Here is a 26,939-nt window from a genome sequence, read left to right as displayed (position 1 = left end):
ATCCTTGCTTCCTCAACCTTAAATAAGCTTCCTTCTTCCTCTTGACTAGATGTTCTACATCCCTTCAAACTCTGTTAAATGCTTTGCTGAAGTCCATGTGGCCAACGTTGACTATCTATCTCTTGGTCAACTCCTCAAAGAGTCAATCCAGTTTGTGAAACACGGTTTTCCACTCACAAAGCCATGCTGACTATCTCTAATCAGACCTTGTCTTTCCAAATATATGTAGCTCTTTTCTCAGAATCTCCTCCAACAATTTCCCCATCACTGGGCTGTAATTTCCTGGCTTTTCCCTGCAACCCTTAAGTGATGGAACAGCATTATCCTCCCTCCAGACTTCCGGTACCTCACTGTGTCTGTTGAGAATAGAAATATCTCTGTTCGGGACACTGCAATCTCTTCCCTAGCTTCCCACAATGTTCTAGCATAGAGCTAATGAGCTACTGAGGATGTATCGAGCTTTATTTGTTTTAGGATTCCAACACTTGCTCTTCTCAGTTGAGGATTCTTTACAAGACATCACTATATTTTTTCCCAAGTTCCTGAGCTTCCATATTTTTCTCCACAGTAAATACAGACAGATTGTTTTGTCCAATATATCACCCTTCTCCTCTGGTTCCACACATAGCTGACATTATTGATATTTAAGAGGCCCTATTCTCTACTAAGTTACTCTTTAGCCCTTATTGAAACTTGCGTAAAGGCTTCTGAAAAATCAAATACACCATATCCCTCGTACCACTACACCCCTCCTACACACTTACAATGCTGCCATTTATACTCACACCAACAAATTAAATCCAACAGGCTCAAAAAAACATTCTCCTTTATAAAATGTGTTTCTAAGGGTCCAGTTATTTTTTATTGACCTACCCCTTCTCACTCATTTCAACACGCTCTTGACTTACAGTCAGGTTAACACTCTTTGGTTTCAGACTGGAAGCAGGTTGTGGGAGATCTTGTTGATCAATCTGAAAAAGGTAGCTTACAGGATCAGCAGGTAATAGAGAAGGCAAATCAAATGCTGCCTTTTATTACAGAGGGAATGGAGTTAAAACTAGGGAGATCTTGGTAAAATGACGCAAGGTACCCATAGTTTACACGTGTACCTCAGTATTTACAAATTTACGACAGTTCATTGAGGAGACAACAAGCAGGGCTGATAAAGGGCAATCCAATGATGTTCTGTATTTGGATTTTAAAAATGTAAATGATAAGGTGCTACATAAAAGTTAATTGCACAATTTAGGAGCTCATGGTATTGGGGTAATGTATTAGCATGGACTCAGGATTGGTTAACCACACTGGCTTTTGCTGAGTCCTCACTTAAAGTACTGTATACAATGTTAGCTCCCATATTTAATAAAGGATAAACCAACACCTGAGACCATTCAAAAAAGATTCACTTAGCTGCTTTGAGGACGAAAGGGTTGACATATCAAGAATAGATAAGCAGGGGTGATCTTATGGAAACAAGATTCTGAGGAGCTTGACAGGGTAGATGTTAACTCGATCTTCTAGCACCAGTGAAGTCTCAAAATAGGGGACATTACATAAGGGAACATTCATTTTAGAAAAAGTAAAGAATTTTTTCTCTCAGTGAATGGCGAGAGTTTTCTCGCCCAAACAATTGTGAAAGTTAAATGTGGGAGGGGAATGGTTGGGTTACTCTTCAGAGGGTTGTTCTGGCTTGTTGGGCTGAAGGGCCTGTTTCTACACAGTAGGGAATCTGTGATTCTATCTCAAATTATTTTAAAAGACGGCAGATAGATTTTTGAAATATTGAGCAGTTGAGGGCTATGCGGATCAAGCATAAAAGAGCTGTTGAGGCCTGGGTTGGCCCAGCTGTGATCTGATAGAATGGGGGAACAAGCTGAAGGCGATGAATGCCCTACTCCTGCTCCGATTCCTTGAGGCTCCATTTCATGTTTTTTTTGTTTCCGAGGAAGAGCGTGATACAATGTGCTAAAGATCTCAGATGTTGTGAAAATGGGGTGTTTATGTACTGATTCAGATGGCATTGATTCATCAATCACAGCTATGCAGTCATGAGTAGGAAGGCAATTCCCTCCATGAATAAAGGAAATCTACTGCAGAGCTCACACAAAGGGAATTCTTAGCCCTCAGTAAACTCTCCCATCACATTACCCAACATATCAGCTAAAGCAGGACGCACTGCGCATGTTCTCGCCAACAAAGTGACCCGAAGTTGATTGATGTCAGCACCGGACCAATGAAAGGACGGTGGGCGGTGTTGGAGGACCTGGCGGGGCGGTTGGTCCTCCAAGCAATCAAAGTGAATGATGGGCGGAGCTAAGCTAAACCATGTGATCACGAGGTAAAAACAATGACTGCAGATGCTGGAAACCAGATTCTGGATCAGTGGTGCTGGAAGAGCACAGCAATTCAGGCAGCATCCGAGGACAGGCAGTGCTGCCTGAATTGCTGTGCTCTTCCAGCACCACTGATCCTAAACCATGTGATCACCCTCGCGCGCGGCGCACAGTCGCTGTAATGAATGCTCGGCAAGATATGGAGAGAAAGGATACGGTAAGGAAAGAACTAAACAGGGAAACGGGAGAAAAACTGTATTGCTATGAGCGGAGAGGTTTTACAAACAAATTGTGCACGTCGGAAAACACAAATTTGAACGTCCCAGTCCCGTGTTTGCAGTAAATGGGGAATTGCCTTAGCGCGGCTGCAGGCCTGAGTGAGCGCCGCCATCTTTATTCGGGACAACGATTCACTGGACATGTGCACCGCCGCCATCTTTGTAGGGGGCAAGGTGCAGCCAGGCGCATGTGCAGCCTTTCTGTTGTATAGAATCTTTGGGATCATAGCAGTCAATACTGCTCTGATTCATCTCTGGGCCCCCTCATCACCACTTTGTCAATATCTAGCTTCCTTAGTCTCGAACCATGAGTGTATTTTTGACCTGTTTACGACTGTATTATTACTATTATAGACCCTTTGCAAATGAGTTATTCACTGCGGCCCAGCCCCTGACCATGTGCTGCTCTATTATCAGATTACTTTTTTTCTTGAATATTTTTGACAGTCAAGAATTCTTTTTTCCAACAAGCAAGTGTATTTTCCTTTCATTTCTGACTATCAAATTTTGCACCATTTTCATTCCCTGTAATCCATTTTGCACTCCCTCAAACATCAACTGTGTTTCTCCTTCCACAGATACCAGTGGTTAATGCCAAAGCCCTGTTGCTTGTGGAGAGGGTGATGTTTGACTTTCTTGTACAGCTGCAGTTTGTGTGGTGAAGGTGCTCTCACAATGTGGTTGGGTAAGTGGCATTATAGATTATTCATTACAGCAACAGTGATGATTTGAAAATAATGTCAAATCAACAACAGTTTGTATTTTTATTATCATGCTTATAAATTCACAAAAAATACTATTGAGAACTTTAGACATAAGGCCAGAGATGGAGATATTAGGTCAGGTGACCAAAAGCAGGTTTTGAGGGATGTCTTCAAGGTGGAAAGCAGACCTGAGAGGTTTTGGCTGCGAATTTCAGACCATGCTGCTTCAGCAACTGTAGAAACAGCCACACAGATGAAGTAATGAATTAACAAATGGTTGGGAGTCTCAAAGAAAATGGGTTGTTGAGGTCTCAAAGTGTGTGTGGTGCAGGGAGCTAGGGATTATCACAGCCAGGAATTAAATCAAGTGTGAGAAATTTAAATTGAGGGATATTGGCCACATGCTGGCAGGTGAGACTAGATTGGGTTGGGATATCTGGTTGGCATGGACGGGTTGGACCGAAGGGTCTGTTCCCATGCTGTACATCTCCATGACTCTATGTTGTTGCTTATGAATAGGAGACTTTTGATGAATCAACAAGCAGATATTTAGATGTTCTTGAGATTACAGGGAGGTTGAATGTGGGAAGTTGGCCAGGGAGTGAGTTTGGATAATGAAGCCTAGAGATAACACAATGTGGATGAAAGTATATGAGCTGAGACAAGGGTGAAATCAGCTTGAAATAGTGGTGTTAGAATGGGACTGAGCTATCACCCTCACCTCACCTCTGGGATTCAGCTGGTTGTCAAGTTGTGAATCAGGGTGGTAACACAATCGGGAGCTGAGTGGCCCTGGTGGTGCCTAAAATGAGTGTCACTCAGCTGACTGTTGCAGAGCAGCTGCTGATTGATTTCCCGTTAATGACATTTTCCATCACTTTACTGCTGATCGAGTGTAGACTGTTGGAGGGAAATTGCCTCGGTTGGATTGCCCCGTGTTTTTGTGTTGAACATCCCTGGGCAATGTTTTGCATTTTTGGTAGATGCCAGTGCTGGAGCGGTACGTGGCTTGGTGGGTGGCAAGTTCTGGAGCGCAAGCTATCGGTATTATTGCCAGAATGTTGGCAGAATCATAGCCTTTGCACTACTTAACCATTTCTTGATGTTATTCAAACTCAGTCGAACTGACATCTGTGATGTTAGAAGCCACTGGAGAAGGCTGAGATGGATCATCTCACTTTACACTTCTGGATGCAGATTGCTGCAAATGCTGTCATCTTATCTGGTGCATGGATGTGTGAGGCCCCTCCATCAGTAAGGGAGGGGATATCTGTGATGCTTCCTCCAGTGAGTTGTTTAATTGTTCATCACCGTTCACAACTGGGTGTGGCAGAACTGCAGAGTTCCGATCTGTTCCTATGGATGTAGGATCATGTAGTTCTGTTGCTTGCTGCTGATGCTGTTTGAAAGGCAGATGGTCCTGTTTGGTAACCTCACCAGGTTGGCACTTCATTTTTAAGTCAGCCTGGTGCTGCTCATGGCATGCCCTCCTTTACTGTCCATTGTGATGGGTGAGTGCGGGATTTACAACCCCATGAGATTACAGATTGTGCAGGAGTACAGTTCTGCTGCTGTTGATGTTCCACAGTACCTCATAGATACGCTGTTTGAGATCCTACATCTCTTTGAAGTCTGTCCCATTTCGAACGGTAATAGTGCCACTCAACACAGTGGAGGTTTTCTCAACTTTAAACCAAGACTTGTGTCTCCAAAAGGAACGTGTGATTGTCGTTCTTACCGATACTGTCATGGCCAGATGTATCTGCAGCTGGTCAATTCATAACAATGAGATCAAGTATGTTTTTTCCCTCTTGTTGGTTCCCTCACCACCCGCTGCAGACTCAGTTGAGCAGCTATGTCCTTTAGGACCTGGCCAGCTCAGTCAGTAATTCTGTTGCAGAGCTAGTCTCGATTGTGGACATTGAAATCCTGTACCCAGAGTACGTTTGACACCATTTTGTTGCCTCAGTGCTTCCTCCAAATGTTGTTCAACATGAAGGAGAAGTAATTCATCAGCCAAGGGAGGACGGTACATGGTAATCAGCAGGAGCCATGAGACTCCCAGGGCGAATCCTCCCTGTCTGTACACCACTGTGCCACCACCTCTGTCTGGTCTGTGCTGCCGGTGGGACAGGACATATCCAGAGATTTTAGGAGAAATTGAAGACTGCAGATGCTGGAGGTCAGAGTCGAGAGTGTGGTGCTGGAAAAGCACACCAGATCAGACTGATGAAGGGCTGAGGTTCAAAACGTCGATTCTCCTCCTCTGATGCTGCCTGACCTGTTGTGCTTTTCCAGCACCACACTCTCGATATCTAGGATGGTGATGGTGGTGTCTGGTCTTTGTTTGTAAGGGATCATTCCGTGAGTATGACTATGTCAGGCTGCTTCTTGACTAGTCTGAGGTACAGCTCTCCACATTTTGGCACCAAAAACTAGATGTTAGTGAGGAGGATGTTGCACCATCTAGAGGGCTGATTCTGTGGTTGTAATTTCTAGTGCCTTGTTAGATGCCACATGGTCCATCCAGTTTCATTCCTGTGTTGAGACTTTGCAGTGATTAGTACAGTGAGTCGCTGGCTGGGCTGCTGTCAGGTTGGCAGGATTTTTTTTCACCATTGACAATGGTTTCATGGAAATCAGGAGATTCGTAATTCCAGTTATTTTTTTCGTGAATTCAGATTCTACCATCTGCCAAGATGGGATTCGAACCAGGACTTCAGTCGCTTGTTTTAATATTCTGGATAAAAGCTAAATACATCAGGTTTGTTCACTCATTTTAAATATCACTAACCCTGAATTTGTTTCTTGTAAAACACTGTCCATCATCCTGTCTCCTCTATCCTCCCCTCCAACAACATGAGTGAGGAGCACATGGAGTTTCTCTGTCACCATGACTGAGATAATCCGATCTGCTGCTTCCCTCCCTCCCACTAGCCCACTGAGCCAAACTGCCTCACGTAGTGTTCCTGGTTTTTGTCCTAAACCTACATCTTTCTCCAGTCTCTTGTTAAGCCTTATCAGAGCTCCTCTTTACAATTTACCCAAAGCTCGCTAAACCACAGACTTTCCAACACTCTGTCTCCTCCTTCTCACCGATTCACAGATATTGTTCCTTGTTCTGTCTGTCTGTCTTTTCTGGTTATGCCCTTCTCTCCCCTTCTTTGAAAAACTTCCTTTTGACCTCACGGTTTTTGGAAAATCCTGCTCCATTTCCACTGTCTCTTTCCTTTCTGAATTCCTTGCATTTGGTGTCCCTCCAGTATCTATCCTTGCTCTCTCCTGTATCTCACCTACATACTGCCAGGAGTTGACATTGTGAAAAAGCACCATGTTAGGTTTCACATGGACAATGACACTGCCCAGCTCTCCCTCCCCACCATCCCTCTCCATTACTCCACTGTTACTCAGTTACCAAACTGCTTATCACATTCCCACTACTCGATTAGCTGCAGTTTCCTCCAATGAAACATTGTCATGGTTAAACCCATTGCCTTCAGTTGTTATTCCAAATTCCTTTCTCTTACTGCTGAGCCTCTCCCTCTCCCTGGTAACTGTCTGAGGCAGAAATACGTTCTTCACAATATTGCTGTTATATCTGACCCCAAGATGACCTTCTGATCAGACATCTGCACAATCCCAAACACCAGGAATTCCAATCTCTTAAACATTGTTTGTCTCCTCCTCACCCCAGCTTCATTGCTACTGAAACCCCTTACCTGCCTCTGTGTCGCCTTAAACTTGATGAATCTGAAGCAGAACCCTTGATTCCGCGACTGACCCAGAATTTGGTTCCAGACTCCCTTTTCAGTATTAACACTCGGAAACGTCCACTCAGTATTTATCCTGTCAAACCCCTTAAGAATCCCATCTGTCTCAATGAGATCACCTCTCTTTCTCCAAACTCTAGTGAGTAGTGTCCCAACCTGTTCAGCCTTTATTTAAAAGATAATCCCTCCAAACCAGGGATCATCCCAGTGAATCTCCCCTGCTGAAAAATGTGTTGCTGGAAAAGCACAGCAAGTCAGGCAGCATCCAAGGAGCAGGAGAATCAATGTTTCGGGCATAAGCCCTTCAGCTTATGCCCAAAACGTTGATTCTCCTTCTGCTTGGATGCTGCCTGACCTGCTGCGCTTTTCCAGCAACACATTTTTCAGCTCTGATCTCCAGCATCTGCAGTCCGCACTTTCTACGAGTGAATCTTCCCTGAAATGCCTCCAATAAAGTGACACATTTCCTTATCTAAAGGGACCAAAACTGCTCACTTTACTCCAGATATGGTGGTCTCACCACCACTTCCTCACGTTACTCTCAGGTATATACTCCAAACTCTCATACTGAAAACCCTCTGAACAAAACACTCCATTCCCCTTCCTGATGACCTGTTGTAACTATGTACAGTAATCCTGCGCCAGGAGGAGGGGATGGTGTGGGTTTCTAACTTGAACTGAGAGTGACAGATTTTATAAACTTGTATTACAGGATATTACAGGTGGACATTCAGATGGTAATCTCAGTAAATGTTCTGCCAAACTCTGATTGAATTACTCAGTACATCAGGACCTGGATATTCGCATTGTGAGTATTGCATTCCAGATCAATCCCCTTTGCTGCTTAAAATTTCTCCTTTGAATCATCACATTCTCTCAAAAGGTCTCCCCAAACCATCATGTGTTATGTAATCCTTTTATGATGATGTGATGAATGTAATGTTTATTATTCGAATGTGTAATTTTTGTACAAGGATGCCTCAGAGAGGGAGCAGAATATTCTTAAAGGGGAGAATAACCATTTTGAGGGGTGGCTGTTGTTTATTGGTATCAATGACATAGGAATAGAAGAGTTCACATTGTTGGATCATTCGAATCTCTTGTGGGGTAGAATTGACCTCCATCAGAAGGATGGATTGTACCTGCACTGAAAGGGAAGAGTTGCTAGTGCTATTCAGGAGGCATTAAACCAGTGAAGGAATGGAGGTAAACTCAAAAGAGTGAGGAAAGAGCCAAGTCTGAGGCTGGTACAGTTCAGGCGTCAAACAGTCAAGGCAGGCAAAGGCAAGGCACAGAATGAGGTAGGACTGAGCAGTTACACTGCATTTATTTCAATGCAGGAGTCCCGATAGCTCAGGGTATGGTTTTGAACATGGCACTGGGATATTACAGCAATTACAGAGGTATGACTTAAGCTGCTGGTCCTAACCATTCCTAATGTTCCAAGGTATAGATGCTATAGCAAGGATAGAAAGGGGGCAACAGAGCGGGGGGGTGAGGTGGTTTTGATGAGGGATAACATTATGGCTGGGCTTCAGGAGGATATTCCTGGAAGTACATCCAGGCAAGTTGTACAGGTGGAACTGAGAAATAAATAGTCAGCCGGGAATTGAGAAGCAAATTTACTAACAGATCACTTGTCTGTAAGAATAGTATGATTGTATACAATACTTGACCTTTTTTAATTCATTCACAGGATGAGGGTGTCACTGGCTGGGCCTCAAGGGCAGTTAAGATTCAACCATGTTGCTGTGGGTCTGGAGTCACATGTAGGTCAGACCAGGTAAGGATGGCAGATTCCTTCCCTGAAGGATATTAGTGAATCTCATGGTTTTTTTTTTTTGCAACAATCAACAATGGATTCATGGTCTTTAATAGATTCTTACTTCCAAATTTTTATTGAATTCACATTCCACTGTCTGCTGTGACGGGATCCAAACTCTGAGCCCCAGAACGTTATCTGGGTGTCTGGATTATCCATCTAGCGATAGTATTACTAGACCATTGGGCAGGGTGAGTGACTGAGGTATCAATGGGGCAGCACATCAGCACCAAATATCCCATGGTCTCTGTGGAACATAGAAAGGGCTGGGGAGGGAGATATATCCCTGGTGGTGGGGTCTGACTGTAGGTAGTGGAAATTGCAGAGGTTAATGCGCTGTATCTGGAGATTCGTGGGGTGGCAGGTGAGGACCGGTGGATTATATTCTTATTGTGGTTGGAAGGGTGGGGGGAAGGTGGAGGTACGGGATGTGGAGGATATGCATTGGAGGGAATTTTTGATCACGTGGGAGGGAAATGCAGTCCTTGAAATAGGAATCCTTTCTGGGATGTCCTGGAGTGGAATTGCTTCTCCTGGAAGCAGATATGGCAGAGGCGGAGGAATTGGGAGTACAGGTTCATGTTTTTACAGGAATATACTCAAGGGAAATCAGATGAGCAAAAAGGGAACATGAAATATCTCTAGGAAATGGTTTAAGTAGAATCCAAAGCGATTCTACAAATATATCAAGGATAAAAGAAAAAATAGACAAAGAATACAACTTCTTAAAGATCAAGAAGGCCATCTATGGAACAACAAGAGGTGGGAGAGATACTATGCTACTCTTTTCTGGAGAGTTTGGAGAACTTGATACTTAACAACAGTGATAACTTGAAAAGTGTCCATGTTACAGAGGAGGTGGTACTGGATGTCTTAAATGGCATCAAGGTGGATAAATCCCTGGGTCCTGATCAGGTGTATCCCAGAAATTTGTGGGAAGCTAGGAAAACAGTGCCCCTCCCTGAGGTATTTATATCATCGTTTGTGACAGGTGAGGTGCTGGAAGACAGGTGTTGTTATTTTAAAAAGGTGGTAAGGAAAGGCCAGGGAACAACAGAACAGGCAGCCTGAAGTCAGTGGTAGGCAAGTTATTGGAAGGGATTCTGAGGGATAGGATTTACATGTATTTGGAAAGACCAGGAAAGATTAAGGATAGTCAACATGACTTTGTGTGAGTAATTCTCTCTTTCTAACTTGATTGAGTTTTTTTGAAGATGTGACAAAGATGATTGATGAAGGCAGACTGTGGACGTTGTCTATATGGACACTGAAAGATGTTCCACAAAGCAGACTGGTTAGCAAGATGAAGTAGGCTGATACAATTACAACATTTGAAAGGCATCTGATTGGGTACATGAATAGGAACGGTTTCGAGGGATACGGATCAATAGCTGGGAATAGGATTCCATTAGTTTAGGATTCCTAGTTGGCATGGACAAATTGGACCAAAGGTCTGTTTCTGTGCTGTACATCTCTATGACACGAATAAATGAAAATAAGATGTGTTCCTCTTTTGTAGAGAGCTATCAGAAGCACAGATAATTGTATTTGGAGCTGAGAAGGTTAAGCAGTGAGTTTGACCAGTTGCAAATTTGTGTCTTGGATATTTAATTTGCAGAGAGAAGGGAATTGTGAACAATGCCACAATTTTAGTAACTATTTTCAGGTAATTTGCAAATAATATGTGAACATGTGAACATTATTTTATTCAGTCAGGTCTGAGCATCTGGAACTGTCTGATTGGCAGCTGGACACAGACTCAGCAGTTATTCATAAACAGATTTGGAATTTTACTTTTTAGGGGAAGATTTGGGGGGCTATGGGCAAATGGGAAGGGAATTGGGACAGATGTGCAGCATCTCCAGAGGGAGAGAGTACAGTCCCAATGGGCTGAATAGCCCCCAGCCCCTGTGCTCTGTGATACTGCCCCATTCACTGTGAATGATGAAGCTCTTCCCAGGGCAGAGAGAGGGAGGATCCCACCACTCACCTCACAATGGGCCCCGATGATTGATGTCAGCGCAGGCCAATAGGGGGCAGAGGGCAGTACTAGAGGACCAGGTCGTACCAGTTTGTCTTCCAACCAATTGGAGTGAATGAGGGCAACCTCAAGGCTGGAACTAAAGAAAGGCACATGTAGCAGAGATTTGAGAAACTGGAGGACATGAGATAGGGAGCGTTCTGTGGCTGGTGAGGAATTATATAAATAAGGAAGAGTTGTGAGGCTGGATGAGGTGACAGTGATCAGGAGAGTTGAGGATGGAGGAATTTAGAGTTAGTGAGGATTAGACTCATAATGTTATACAGCAAGGAAACAGGCCCTGTGGTGCAACCAGTCCATGCCAACTATAATTCCAAACTGAACTAATTGTACCTGCCTCCGCTTGGTCCACATCCATCCAAATATTTCCTATTTATGTACTTATCTGAATGTATTTTAAATATTGTAATTGTATTCACAGCTACCACTTCCTCTGGAAATTCATTCCACACGTATATATTTTTTAAAAACCCTTATGTCTTTTCTCAAACCTTTCTCATTTCTTCTCAAAATGAATGCACCCGAGTTTTGAATCCCCCTCTCCTCCGGCTATTCACCTTATCTGCACTCTTTTTCTGATTTTATAAACCTCTAATAAGGTCACCCCTCAACCTCATGCACTGCAGTGGAAAAAATTCCCAGCCTATCCAGCCTCTCCTTAGAACACAATCCCTCCATTCATGGCAACATGCTGGTAAATCTCTCCTGACCCTGGTCCAATTTAATAATATCCTTCCTATAAAAGCACAACCAGAACTGGACAGAGTATTCCAGAAGAGGCCTCTCCAACATCCTGTACGTTCTCAACATAACGTCCCAACTCCTGTACTCAAAGGTCTGAACAATGAAGGTAAGTGTGCTAAGCACCTTAACCACCCTGTCTACATGTAACACAAACTTCCAAGACGTGAAGCCCTCTGTCTCTTCGTTCCCATATCACTACTCAAGGTCCTACTTTTATTGAGTGTCAGTCCTACCCTCGTTTGTTTTATCAAGATGTAATATTTTGCATTTATTCCAATCCAAAACATTTTCAAGTATAAAGGCAGTAGGAGTATAATTTAAGAAGGAAATCAGGAGACAAAAAGGGGACGTGAGATAGCTTTGGCGAATAGGGTTAAGGATAATCCAAAGGGCTTTTGTAAATACATTAAGAACAAAAGGCTAACTAGGAGAAAATAGAGATCAGCAAGGCAGTCTTTGTGTGGGGCTTCAGGCGATGGGTGAGATAGGGAAACAAGTACTTTGCATCAGTGTTTACTGTGAAGAAGTACATGGGAGATATAGAATGTGGTGAAATAAATTGTGATATCTTGAAAAATGTCCATATTACAGAGGAGGAGGAGGTGTTGGAAGGAGCTGGTGCAGGGGAAAATGATTCACATTTTTGCATCATTGTGATCTCCTCTGGAGTAGAGTTGACCTGCATAAGAAGGATGGATTGTACCTGATTTGGAAGGTGTCTAATATCTGGGCAGGGAGATTTGTTAATGCTACTCAGGAGGCATTAAACCAGTGAGGGAGTGGGTGTGATTGCAAATAGATAGTGAGAAAAGAGGTATGTCTGAGGCTGGTGCAGTTCTGAGGTCAAATAGTCAAGGCAGGCAAGGGCAAAGCAGAGAATGAGGTCAGACTGAGTAGTTACACTGCATTTATTTCAATGCAAGAGGCCTGACAGGGAAGGCAGGTGGGCTTAGGGTATGGTTTTGAACATGCCACTGGGATATCATGGGTATTACAGAAAAGTGGCTCAGGGATGGATAGGACTGGCAGCTTAATGTTTCAGAGTATAGATGCTATAGGCAGAATAGAAACGGGGCCAAGAGAGGAGGGGGAGTAGTGTTTTTGATTAGGGATAGCATTATGTTTGAGCTTAGGGAGGATATTCATGGGAGTACGCCCAGTGAAGTTATTTGGGTGGAACTGAGAAATAAGAAAGGGATGATCACCTTATTGGGGTTGTCTGCGTGGATTTCATCCGGGTTCTCTGGTTTCCTCCCACAGTCCAAAGATGTGCAGGGTAGATTGGATTATCCAGGCTGAATTGCCTGTAGTGCTCAGGGATGTGTAGGTTGGGTGGCCCTGGAAAATGCAACGTTACAGGGGGAGGTTAGGAGGCTCTGAGCGTCAGTATCGATGTGATGGGCCGAGTGGTCTCATTCCACACTGTTGGGATTCTGGGATTCTCTGATAATTCTACTAGTTTTAAAATAGTTACAGAAAATAATAGACCAGATTGTCCAATTTAGAAACTTAACTTTTCAAAGGTCAATTTTGATGGCACAAGGCAAAAACTTTCATCTGGCCCCTCAAACCTGCTCTGCCATTCAATAAGATCAGGGTTGATCTTTTCATGGCCTCCGCTCCACATTCCTGCTCTCTCACCATAACCCTTAATTCCTTTCCTGTTCACAAATCTACCTTTTGCCTTAAAGGAAATAAAGTTGATAGCTCAACTGCTTCACTCAGCAGGGAATTCCACAGATTCACAACCCTTTAGCTGAAGAAGTTACTCCTGAACTCAGTCCTAAATCTGCTCCATCTTATTTTGACGCTATGTTCTCTAGTTTCACCCACCCCTGGTGAAAATAAACTCCCTGCTTCTATCTTACTTACTCCCTTCATAATTTTGTTTTTTTACCCCATCCAACCTCCCATTCTTCTAAATTACAATGAGTATAGAACCAGTTTTCTCAATCTCTCCACATACACCAACCCTCTCAACTCCAGGCCCAAACTAGTGACCCTCCTCTGCACCCCCTCCAGTGCTAGTACATCTTTGCTGAAGTAAGGACATCAAACCTGTACCCAGTACTCCAGGTGTGGCCTCCCCAGCACTCTGTACAGCTGCAGCATAACCATCCCTCTAGCAAGGAAGCACAATATTCCGTTCACTGCCTTAATTACCTGCTGCACCTGCAAACCAACTTCCTGTGATTCATGCAGAAGGACACCCAGCTCCCTCTGTACAGCAGCATGCTGCAAGTTTTCACCATTTTATCATCCAGTTTGCTGTTAGTTCAACCAAAGTGGATGACCCCACATTTCCCAACATTGTCCTCCATCTGCCAGATCCTTACCCACTCACTCAACCTATCTGTATCCCTGTGCAGACTTACGGTGGCCTCTGCACACATTGCTCTACCTCATCTTTGTATCAAATCTGAACTCTGACACCGTACACTTGGTCCTCAACTCCAAAACATTTGTGTAAATTGTAAACAGTTGTAGTGCCATCACTAATCCAAACACCCATTTATCCCCATTCTTTACTTTTTGTTGGTTAACCCATCCTGTATCCCTGCTAATACATTACCCATAACGCCGTGCAGCCTTTATCTTATACAGCAGCCTTTCATGTGGCAACTTGTCGATTACTTTCTGGAAATCCAGATACACCACATCCACCGGGTCCCCCTTGTCCAACGCATTTGTGATGTCCTCAAATAGTTCAAGTAAATGCGTTAAACATGAGCTGCCTTTCATGAATCCATGCTGTGTCTGCTCAATGGGATAGTTTCTGCCCAGATAAATCGCTACTACTTCCTTGAGAGGTTCAAGCATTTTCCCCACTACAGAACTTAAACTAATGGGTGTTTTTCTTTTGAATAGTGGCATCACATTTGCAGCTTTCCAATCTGTCAGATACGTCCCAGAGTCCAGCAAATTTTCGCGAATTATCATGAACACATTTGCTATTTTCCCGGCCATCTCTTTTAGCCCCTGGGATGCATTCCATCACGGCCAGGCACCCCTTTTACCTTTAGGCTGTTACCTTTCCCAACACTTCCTCTTTACTGAGAATGATTGATTCTCTGTCCATATCTGCCATTGCCTCCATAGGCCTGTAAAAATGAGACAATGAGAGGACACAAGACAGTATGTTCCTGTTAAGGGCAAGGCTGGGAGGCGTAGAGAATGCTGCCTGTCAAGAGAAATTGAGGCTCTGGTCAAGAAAATGAAGGAGGGATATGACAGGTACAGACAGCTGGGTTTGAGTGGATCCCTGGAGGAGTATAGAGACAGGAGGAGAATACTTGAGGGAAACTAGGAGGGCAAAAAGGGGACAAGCGATGGCTTTGGGAAATAGGTTTAAGGAGAATCCAAAGAGATTCTAGAAATACACTAAGGACAAAGAGTGACCAGGCAGAGAATAGGGACCCTCAAAGACCAACAAGACTGACGATGGAACCGCAGGAGTTTGGAAAGATTCTATATGAATATTACACATTGGTTTTTACTGAAACACGATATGGAAGCTAGAGAATTTGCACAAATAAATAGTGATAACTTGGCAAGTGTCCATGTTACAGAGGAGGATACTCCGAATGTCTTAAAATGGATAAAGGTGGATAAATCCCTGGGACATGATCAGATGTATCCGAGAAATTTGTGGGAAGCTAGGGAAGTGATTGTTGGGCCCCTCCCTGAGATATTTGTGTCATCAATAACCACAGGTGAGGTGCTAGAAGATGTGTGCCATTATTTGAGAAAGGTGGTAAGGAAAAGCCAGAGAACTATAGACCAGTGAGCCTGTAGTCAGTGGCAGGCAAGTTGTTGGAAGGGATTCTAAGGGACAGGATTTGCATGTAATTGGAAAGGCAAATAATTGGGGAGAATCAGCATGGCTTTGTGTATGGACATCGTTAACATGGACTTCAGGAAGACACAATGTTCCACATAACAACAGACTGGTTAGCAAGTTCAACATCATAGAATACGGGGAGAACTAGCTATTTGGATTTTAAAAAAAAAGGCTGAAAGGTCATTCATCACAGAGATATACAGCACAGAAACAGACCCTTCGGTCCAACCCATCCATGCCAACCAGATATTCCAGCCCAATCTATCCCACCTTCCAGCACCTGGTCCATATCCCTCCAAATCTTTCCTACTCATAAACGTATCTCGATGCCTTTTAAATGTTGCAATTGTACTAGCCTCCACCACGTCCTCTGGAAACTCATTCCATGCACGTACCACCCTCAGCGTGTAAACGTTGCCCCTCAGGTCTCTTTTATATCTTTCCCCTCCCACCCTAAACCTATGCCCTCTAGTTCTGGAAGCCCCCACTCCAGGGAGGAGACTTTGTCTATTTATCTTAATTATCCTGTCCATGCCGCTCATGATTTTATGTACCTCTGTGAGGTCACCCCTCAGCCTCCGACACTCCAGGGAAAACAGCCCCAGCCTATTCAACCTCCCCCTGTCGTGATTTCGACCAGGAGCAGATTTGTCTCCAGGATATTTAGTTGACAGAGAGGGAAAGTAGAAAGTTTGTCACAATTTTTAGTAACTGCATTCATGTAACTGGCAAATAATGCAAGGTAAAAATGTGAAGATTATTTTACTGAGTCAATTCTGAGCATCTGGAACAGTTTGAACAACAGCTGAATGCAGATTCAACAGTTACTGTCAAAACAAATTTGGAATTCAACTTTTTAAGGAAAGATTTGGAGAGCTATGGACAGATGGGAGGGGAGTTGGGACAGATTTGCAGCATCTGCAGAGGGAGAGAGTACAGCTCAAATGGGCTGAATAGCGCCCAGCCCCTATACTCTGTGATAATGCCCCATTCGCTGTGAATGATGAAGCTCCTCCCACCGCAGAGCCATCGAGCCATAGAGATGTACTGCACAGAAACAGACCCTTCCGTCAAACTCGTCCATGCTGACCAGAAGTCTTAACCTAATCAAGTCCTATTTGCCAGCACTTGGCATATATCCCTCTATACCCTTCCTATTCATATACCCATTCAGATGCGTTTCAGATGGTGTAATTGTACCAGGCTCCACCACTTGTCCTGACCGAAAATTCAATGCATGCAGCATCCTCTGATTGACAGAAGTTGCCCCTTAGGTCCCTTTTAAATATTTTCCCTGTCAACTTAAACCTATGCCCTCTCGTTCTGGACCTGTCTATTTATCCCATTCATGCCCCTCATGGTTTTATAAAACTCAATGAGGTCACCCTTCAGCCTCCAACACTTATGGGTGGATCCCACCAACATGACATAATGGGGCCCAGGTGATTGACAGCAGCTGCAGACCAATAGGAGAGTTGGCGTGATCCTCCAGCCAATAGAAGTGAATGAGCGGTGTGGCCAGCAGGCCAACACGTGACCATGAGCTGTGCAAGCGCAGTGTCACTGTGAGGGGGGGTGGCAGTGAGATGGCAGTGGCATAGACTGGGAGAAAAATGGAGTTTGTGGGTACTGGGGCAGTTTATAAACACACGGTGTAGGCTGCTTGACATGAATTACAAGCTCCCGCTAAATAAAAACCAGAAAAAAATTGTGGATGATGGAAATGATAAACAACAACCAGAAAGTGCTGGAAAAGCTCAGCAGGTCTGGCAGCATCTGTGAAGACAAGTCAGAGTTAACATTTCTGAACCTATGAACCTTCCTCAGAACTGATGTGACTGAGGAAAAAATGTTGGTTTATATGCAGAAGGTATAGGCTAAAGAGTAAGTGATTGGGAATAGAGCCCAAAGAGAGAGATAGGAGAAATTGGACAAAGGAGTGTATATCGATCTGGCTGGGGGAGGGTGAATAGCTGTTTATGGGGACTGTTAGTGGCTAATCACAGATAGTGTGTAATAGCATGCTATGTAATAACAAGGCCTGGTGTGTGGGGTAGGGGGCTAGGATGCTAGGACGTGGGAGAGTTCAGGATCTAAAATTATTGAATTTGATATTGAGGCCAAAGGGCTGAAGGGTCCCCGAGTGGGTGATGAGGTTTTGTTCTTCCAGCTTCATTAACATGTGGCACTGGAAACGCACAGCAGGTCAGGCAGCATCCAAGTAGCTGGAGAATCGACGTTTTAGGTATATGCCCTTCATCAGGAATGTGCGGTGTGGGAAAGAGTGCTGAGAGATAAATAGGAGGGGGTGTGTAGGGCTGGGGGGTGAAGGGAGCTAGGAAAGCAATAGGTAGATGCAGATGGGAGGTAATGGTGAGAGGGTGGAGTGGATAATGGGGAAGGAAGATGGACAGGTGGGTCAGTTCAAGAGGCCAGTGCCGAGTTGGAGGGTTGGAGCGAGGATAAGGAGGGGTGAGGGGAGATGAGGAAACATTGATGCTGTGTGGTTGAAGGGTCCCAAGGCGGACGATGAGGTGTTATTCCTCCAGGCTTCGGGTGGCTTGATTTGGCGATGGAGGCAGCCCAGAACCTGCATGTCTTGGCGGAGTGGGAGGGTCCGTTGAATATGTCGGCCACAGGGCAATGGGGTTGGTTGGTACATGTGTTCCAGAAATGTTCCCTGAAATATTCCGCAAGTTGGCGTCCTGTCTCCCCACTGTAGAGGAGACCACATCGAGAGCAAAAAACTCAATAGGTGAGGTGTTTGAATGTAAGAACTATCTCTGCTGAATGTGGAAGGATCCTTTGGTGTCTTGGATGGAGGTGAGGGGAAGGTGTGGGCACAGGTTTTCCACCTCTTGCAATGGCGAGCGAAGGTGCCTGGGAGTGGAGGATGGGTTGGTGGGGAGCGTGGATCTAACAAGGAAGTCACAGAGAGAATGGTCTCTGAGGAATGCTGAAAGGACTGGGGAGGGAAATATATCTCTGATGGGGTCTGATTGTAGGTGGTGGAAATGGTGGAGGATGATGTGTTGTACCTGGGTGGAATGTGAGGACTTGGGGGATTCTATCCTTGTTGCAGTTGAAGTAGTTGGGTTCAAGGGTGGAGGTGTGGGAAGTAGAGTAGATATGGTGGAGGGTATTGTTGACCACATGGGAGGGGAAATTGCTGTAATTGAAATACGGAGCCATTTGGTATGTTCTGGAGTGTTCTGCCAGTTTGTATCAAGCTTCCCTGGAACATTGCAGTAAGTATGAGACAGGGATGTTGGCCAGGGAACAGGCTCGTGTGTTGAAGTGGCAGGCAACTGGAAGCTCAGGGTCTGTTTTGCGGCAGAACGTACATCAGCCACCATTTCCATCCCATCCACTGAGATGCTGCCAGACACCGGTTCCTGTTCCCTCCATTAACAGCTATGCACTCTCCCAGCCAGATCGCTATCCAGTCCTTTTTCTTTCTAAATGTTCCTTTGGGCTCTGTCCCCACCTATTATTCACTCTTTAACCCCTATCTCCTTTGCCATTGCACTGGGAGCTAAATTGCCCCTAGTTTTCAGAGATGTGTAGGTTAGGTGCAAGATAAATATTTGTCTTTACTATTCATCCTGCACTGACTGTGAGTTTTGTTGTGTGAATTCATTTTATGGGATATTAATTAAGACTGGGATCTCAAAAACAGGTTTTTACAGTCAGCAGAGACATCAGGACCTGAATATAATTGGCATTTAACTGTGGAAACAGAAAGGTTTTTCTGTTCTGTTGTCAAGCAAAAATCAGAGAGATGGACAAATTTGTGGCTGGATCACCCTTTGGGTGTGTGCTCTGTTCTGGGCCCTACAGCTGCGGAAGGAGATATTGGCCTGAGAGGGAGCACAGATTTATCCAAATTGCACCTCATCTCTTTGCAGGAACTGTCAGATTTAGTCCCCAATCACCCACTTCGTAATGTTAACCTGTAAACTCCTTATTTTCAGTTCTCTGCAAACTACCCACTAAAATTCCTTATGGACTCAAATTCCTTATGGACTAAAATTCCAGCATCTTTTCAGGTGGAATGTTCCAGATTCTGACAACTAAAAATGACAGGGCTGCACTGGGAGTGCTGCTTGGCTCAGTGAGTGTGTTTTGGAGTTGGGTGAAAACAGTGAGGTGAGATAGGGAGAAGGTGATGCTGAAACTCGGGTTTAGTTCAGGCCATTCAGAAATTCACATGCTCCCAATGGGAATAGCCAATTTTTATGAGATACCTGCTGAATATTTTGTAACAGGTTTTAAAGTATAACATGTCAGCTTAAGTAAAGGTCTGGGCTTTAGATTATAATGGACATGCTTGAAGTGAAGAAAGGTTGCTAGCTCATTAATGTTCTCGCGATGGGAGAACTAACTGTATCTAGAGAGACATTGTTACAGGAGACCTCAGATCCGCGGTGTTCTCCTCTTGTACAATGTGGGAAATAAGGGATGCTTCCAGTGTCCCTGGCGACAATATGTGCAGGAAGTGTGCCCATCTGCAGTTACTGGGAAACTGCTTTTCAGATCTGAAGCTGTGAGTGGACTCACTGTAGCTCATCTGCAATACTGAGGATGTTATGGACAGCACGTTCAGTGAGTTAGGAAAGGGAATGGATGACTATCAGATCAAGTAAAAGGCTCAGGAAGGAAATGCAGGAGTTCCCAGTGATCATCCCATTATCAAACAGATACTGTATCCCGCTTTGGATTCTGCACAGAACAGGAGGAAAGAGAGTAACGGGGATTCAATAGTCAGGGGTACAGACAGGCACTTCTGTGGCCACAGACATGAATCGAGGATAGCATGTTACCTCCCTGGTGCCAGGATCCGCGATAGCATGGATAGGTTATTGGACATTGTGGAGCTGGAGGGTAAACAGCCAGTGGTGGTGGAATCCTCTCACTATGCAGACCATGTATCATTTACATTCTCCACTGCTTCTCACTCATGTCTGCTTCAAAAAGAGGGAATCACTGAGAAACACGGAATAAAATGGGATCAGAGTCTCGGGTATTAAACTGTTGAACACAATGCCCCCATCTTATCCATATTGGTCATCAAGCACACATGCCCGCTGCGATCATCTAATACCTTTTTGATATTAGAATAGATGATAGATGATTGGTTAATGTTTTGGGGAGGCAAATGAGCAGAGAGGTTTAGTAGGAAATTCTGGAGCTCAGGGTGCAGGAATCTGAGTTAAAAATGGGCTATCCTCAAGGCTGGAATTACAGAAATGCACTTAGCAGAGAGATTTGTGGGGATCGAGAGTACAGAGATAGGGAGGATTGTGTGATTGGAGGATGTTACAGAGATGCTTATGATAGCAGAGATAAGGAAGAGTTGTGAAGCTTCATGAGGTGACAGTGATAGGGAGAGTTGTGAGCATGAAGACACCGAGAGTTAGAGTTTCAAAGGTATATATCATGGAAACAGACCCTGTGGTTTAACCAATCCATGTCGACTATAATTCCACCTCAACTAATCACACCTGCCTCTGCTTGGCATATATCCCTCCAAATATTTCCTATTTATGAACTTATCCAAATATCTTTTAAGTATTGTAATTGTATTCATAGCTACCACTTCCTCTGGAAGTTCAACCCATAAGTGCAAAAATAGAAAAGCTCATGTCTTTTTAAAATCTTTGTCATCTCTTCTCAAACTGTATGCACCGGTGTCTTGAATCCCCCTCCCATGCAGCCATTCATCTTATCTACACACTCCATGATTTTATAAACCTCTAATAAGGTCACCCCTCAACCTCCTGCTCTCCAGTGACAGACATCCCAGCCTATCCATCCTCTCCTTCTAAAACAATCCCTCCATTCATGGCAACATCCTGGGAAACATCTTCTGAACCTTCTCCAATTTAATAACATCCTTCCTCTAATAGGGGGACAAGAACTGAACACAGTGAAGAGGCTTCACCAACATCATGTATAACCTCATGACAGTGTCCCAACTCCTATACCTAAAGGTCTGAGCAATGAAGGTAAGCGTGCTAAACACCCACTTAACCACCCTGTCTACATGTGACACAAACTGCAAAGACCTGAACCCCTCGGTCTCTTTGTTCCACATCACTACTCAAGGCCTTATTTTTAATTAGTGTAATTAATTAATGAGGCTAAAGGAGATGTTTGTTTTATTAAAATATAATATCTTACATTTATTCAAATTAAATTCCATCTGCCACATTTCAGCCCATTCACCCAATTGATCAGGATCCCTCTGTATTCGTGGATAACCTTTTGTTACTGTCTACCTTAACAGTTTTTGATGTCACGCACAAACAAACCATGCCTTGTATATTCTAATTCAAATCATCTACACATTGGACAAACAAAAATGGACTCAGCACCGATTCCTGGAGAACACTGCTGGTCACGGGCCTCCAGTGTGAAAAACAACCCTCCACTATTACTGTCTCCTATTGTTAAGCTAATTTTGTATCCAGTTGGCAAGCTCTTGCTGAATCCCATGGGATCGAACTTTACAACTTCGTCTCCCCTGCACAACCTTTTTAAAGGCTTTACTAAAGTCCAAATAAACAATGTCTGCCACTCTGCCCTCATCGATCTTCTTGGTGACTACCTTAAAAATCTCAATCAAATCTGTGAGACACCCTGTTAAGTAACCATGTTGAGTGTCCCTAATCATTCCTTAACTCTCCAAATACATGCAAATCCTATCCTTCCGAATCGCCTCCAGCGGCTTACCCACCACTGAGGTCTACAGTTCCTAGGCTGCTCCTTATATCCCTTCTTTAACAAAGGTACAACATTAGCCACTCTCCAGTCATCAGGCAGCTCACCTGTAGTTATCGATTATACAACTATTTCTCCGTGGTGCCCACAATTACCTCTCACCCAAACTGTTACCGTCCTATCACTTCCGTCACTTGCCCTGTCTGATCAGACAAGAAAAGGTCAGGTGTTGCTTGCTTCCTGATAGGAACATTTAAATATTGATAAAGAACATTTCTTGAACTCATTTAACACATTCTTTCCCAACCAAACCTTTCACACTATCGTAATCACCTACTACTATAACCTTATTGTTGTGAGTGTATATCGGAGATCTCTCTGTATATTTGTTCCTTATATTCTCCCTGATTATTGCATCGTCTATAGTGCCATCTGACCAAGGTGATTTTGTTTTAAAGTTTGAAAACACAATTTAGTTTTTAAAAAAGCTTTCCTCTGCGATTTAAATATAAATCTCTTTTTGTTTATTCTCTCAGATGTGGATGTTTACCCTGAGGGCAGTTGAGAGTTAACCACATTGCTGTGGGTCTGGAGTCACATGTTGGCCAGACCGGGTGAGGATGACCGTTTCCTTCCCTAAAGGGCATTAATGAACCAGATGGGTTTTTTCCTAACAGTCGATAATAGTTTCATGGTCATCACTAGCCTTTTCATTTGAGATTTTATTGATATCTGATGCCACCATCAGCCATGATGCTACCATCTAACCGTAATCCTCGGAAGATTGCTCATTTTACTCGTCTAGCAAGAAGTATCATCTGGCCATTGCCTCCCTTTTTAGCAATATATTATTTTTTTAAAAAGCTCCATCATTCTCCGTGTACAATTTGAGGTAAAATTACACACATGCAATTTCTGAAGCCGGAGGGGGATTACAGAGACAGAGAGGGATGTGGGTCTAGTGGGGGATTGTTGTCCAAACATCACTGTGGTGTCCATGGACTGCAACATTTCAGGGAGGCCGTTCACCACCACTTTCTCCAAGACACATAAAGGTGGTCAATAAATACTGGTCTGGACAGCAAAGGCAACCTCCTGTGAATAAAACCGAGCAGTGACCTCTCCCAGCTGTCTGGTTGTGAAGGTATAAACCGCTCGGAAATGCAGCTTGGAAAAAAGAGAAACAAACAGTGACATTTCGCAGCTGCCCTCAGAGAGACCTCGCTCTCTGAGCTCACAGCCGGATCAGCTCAGTGAGTTTCAGTCTCTTGAAACATCAATTTTAGACGGTTTTATTATATTAATAGTGAGAAAGGTGAGGGTTTCTTTTTTATGTCTTTCGGTCTGTTGTTTAAATGTTTAAAATATAAAGCATAAGCATTAAGTTATTCTCGGGCGGTACTTTTCGAGCAGTAAGACTGTGCCTTTGTCTTGATCTGTAGATTGTTAAGGCGGAGACGTGGCCTGTTGTAGAGTGTTGTGCTGTTCCTGTCGGATGGGGGAGATTAGGGAGAGTTTCAATCATCCTGATGATTGTGTCTGCAGGAAGTATGTTTGCAAATCCTATCAGATCACATGGATTGGTGAAGGAGTGATTAAAGGCAGTGAGGAATTGACAGGGGTCAGGGGGTGTGATAGGTGGCAGTCTCAGGATTGCAGGATACTGCAGATACAGTCAGGTAGATGGGTTACCGCCAGGAAAACTAGGAGGGGTAGGTCGGTACTACAGGAATATCCAGTGGTTATCCCCAGCTCAAACAAGTGTACTGTTTTGGAAAATGTAGGGGGTAATAGACTTTCAGGGGAATATAGCACTGACTGCCAAGTTACTGCAACTGAGACTGGCTCTAACCTAATGTAAGGTATACCCAGTTCCACGCAAACGATGGTGTTAGGGGACACTCTAGTCAGGGACACAGTCTGCCATTTAAGCAGCTGACAGTGAGACATCAGAATGGGGTGGTGCCTCCCTGATGCTAGGGTCAAGGATGCCTCGGAGAGGGTGCAGAATATTCTCAAAGGGGAGAATAGCCAGTGGGAGGACATTGTACATTGGTACCAATTATTGAAAGGGGAAAGCATGGGGTCCTGATGAGCAGGGAGATTTGCTAGTTCCACTCGGGAGGCATTAAACCAGTGAGGGAGTTGGGATAAACCTAAAGAGATAGTGAGAAAAGAGGTATGTCCGAGGCTGGTACTGTTCAGATTAGACTGTCAAGGCAGGCAAGAGCAAGCCACAGAATAAAGTGGGACGGACCAGTTACACTGCATTTATTTCAGTGCAAGAGGCCTGACAGGTCAGGCAGGTGGGCTCAGGGTATGGTTTTGAACATGGCACTGGGATATTACAGCAATTACAGAGGGATCACTCAGGGATGGATAGGACTAGCAGCTTAATGTTCCAGGGTGTAGATGCGATAGCAAGGGGGCAACAGTACAGGGGGAGTGGCGTCTTTGATTAGGGATAACATTACAGCTGGGCTTCGGGAGGATATTCCTGGGAGTACATCCAGGCAAGTTACTTGGGTGGTACTGAGAAATAAGAAAGGGATGACCGTCTGACTGGGATTGTATTATAGACTCTTTCCCAATAGTCGGCGGGGAATTGAGACACAATTTTACCAGGAGACCTCAGTTATCTGTAAGAATAATATGGATGCAATGATAAGGGGTTTTAACTTTACCAACATAGGCTTGGAGTGCTATAGTGTTAAGGGTTTGGATGGAAAGGTATTTGTTCAGTGTGTACGAGAACGTTTCAGATTCAGTTTGTAGGATGTACCTACTAGAGAAGGAACAAAACCTGACCTGTTTTCTTTGTTCATTCACAGGATGAGGCTGTCACTGGCTCGGCCAGCATTTATTGCTTCGTTTAACCAGAGGGCAGTTAAGAATCAACCACGTTGCTATAGGACTGGAGTCGCATGCAGATCAGACCAGGTAAGGATGGCATTTTCCTTTCCTAAAGATCATGAGTGAACCAGATGGGATTTCCCAACAATTGACAATGGATTCATTGTCGTCACAAAATTAATTTTCCAGATATTTATTGAATTCACGTTCCAAAATCTGCTGTGATGGAGTTCAAACCCAGGTCTCCAGAACGTTATCTGGATCTCTGGATTAATTGTCTAGCGATAATTTCACTCCGTCATCGCTGCCTCTTAGGAAATGAGGCAGGGTGAGTGACCGAGGTATCAGTGGGGCAGCCCATCAGCACCAAAGATCCCACAGTATTGTGGCTCAGTGGTTAGCGCTGCTTCCTCAGCACCAGGGACCTGGGTTTGATTCCAGCCTCTGGCGACTCTGTGTTGGAGTTGGCACGTTCTCCCCAGTGTCTGTGAGGGTTTCCTTCGGGTGTTCCAGTTTGCTCCCACAGTCCAAAGATGTGTAGGTTAGTTGGATGAACCATGTTAAATTTCCCATAGTGTCCAGATGGAGTAGATGAGGTTTTGGGATGTGCGGAGAAATCTCTGCCTGATGTGAAAAGATCCTTTGGACAGAGGTCAGCGGGAGGTGTGGCCGCATGTTTTACATATCCCGTGGCGGCAAGGGAGGGTCAAGGGTGTGGAGCGTGGGTTGGTGGGAGGGTGTGGGCCTAACAAGGGTGTTGCCGAGGGAATGGTCTCCGTGCAACGCAGATAGGGGTGGAGAGGGAAATATGTCTATGGTGGTGGGATCCGACTTTAGGTAGCAGAAATAACAGAGGTTAATGCACTGTATCTGGAGATTAGTGGGGTGGAAGGTGAAGACTGCAAGGTTATAATCTTATTGTGGTTGAAGTGGTGGGATAAAGGTGGAGGTGTGGGAAGTGGAGGGTATGCATTGGAGGGCATTGTTGATCAAGTGAGAGGGAAATTGTGGTCCTTGAAGTAGGAGGCCTTTCTGGGATGTCCTGGGGTGGAATTGCTCCTCCTGGGAGCAGATATTGCAGAGGCAGAGGAATTGGGAGCACAGGATCACACTTTTATACTTGAGGGAAATCAGGAGAGCAAAAAGAAGACATGAAATAGCTTCAGGCAATGGTTTAAGTAGAATCCAAAGAGATTAAACAAATATATCACAGACAAAAGTTTAACTGGACCAGAGAATAGGACCCCTTAAAGATCAACAAGGCTGTCTATGAAACCACAGGGAATGGGAAAGATATGCAAATATTTCATATCATTTTTTACTGGAGAAGGATATAGAAACTCGAGAGTTTGGAGAAATAAACAGAGATACCTTGAAAAGTGTCCATGTTACAGAGGAGGTGGTACTGGGTGTCTTAAATGGCATCAAGGTTGATAATGTCCTGGGACCTGATCAGGTGTATCCCAGAACTTTCTGGAAATCTAGAAGTGATTGTTGGGCCTCTCCTGAGATATTTGTATCGTTGGTAGCGACAGGTGAGGTGCCATTATTTTAAAAAGGTGGTAAGGAGAGGCCATGGAACAAGAGAACAGTGAGCCTGAAGTCAGTGGCAGGCAAGTTGTTGGAAGGGATTCTGAGGGACAAGATATCCATCTATTAGGAAAGGTAAGGAATGATTAGGGAGAGTCAATGTGGCTTTGTACATGCATAATTGTGTCTCACTAGCTTAACTGAATGTTTTGAAGTGACAAAGAAAATTGATGAAGCCAGGCGGTGAATGTTGTTTATGTGGACATTCAACAAGGTTCCACAAAGCAGACTGGTTAGCAG

General features: G+C 44.2%; 1 long non-coding RNA gene across 2 annotated transcripts in view; it reads left to right on the top strand.

Moving 5' to 3' along the window:
* Window positions 1–3,188: 3,188 nt before the first annotated feature.
* LOC148138550 (uncharacterized) overlaps window positions 3,189–26,939 on the top strand; it is a 42,435-nt gene continuing 18,684 nt past the window's right edge. The window contains exons 1-5 of one of the 2 annotated variants that reach the window (XR_015753924.1): window positions 3,189–3,296; window positions 5,997–6,079; window positions 7,798–7,893; window positions 8,782–8,868; window positions 25,088–25,197. This is a non-coding gene — a long non-coding RNA (uncharacterized LOC148138550). Of the gene's footprint in view, window positions 3,297–5,996; window positions 6,080–7,797; window positions 7,894–8,781; window positions 8,869–25,087; window positions 25,198–26,939 lie in introns of those variants that run through there. The other variant, XR_015753923.1, reaches the window with a different exon arrangement.

This window comes from Chiloscyllium plagiosum, unplaced genomic scaffold, assembly GCF_037043375.1.
Source record: "Chiloscyllium plagiosum isolate Xiang-an unplaced genomic scaffold, Cpla_swu_hap1 HiC_scaffold_40, whole genome shotgun sequence".
Lineage (NCBI taxonomy): Eukaryota > Metazoa > Chordata > Chondrichthyes > Orectolobiformes > Hemiscylliidae > Chiloscyllium > Chiloscyllium plagiosum.
This window is presented reverse-complemented; position numbering and strand designations above follow the sequence as displayed.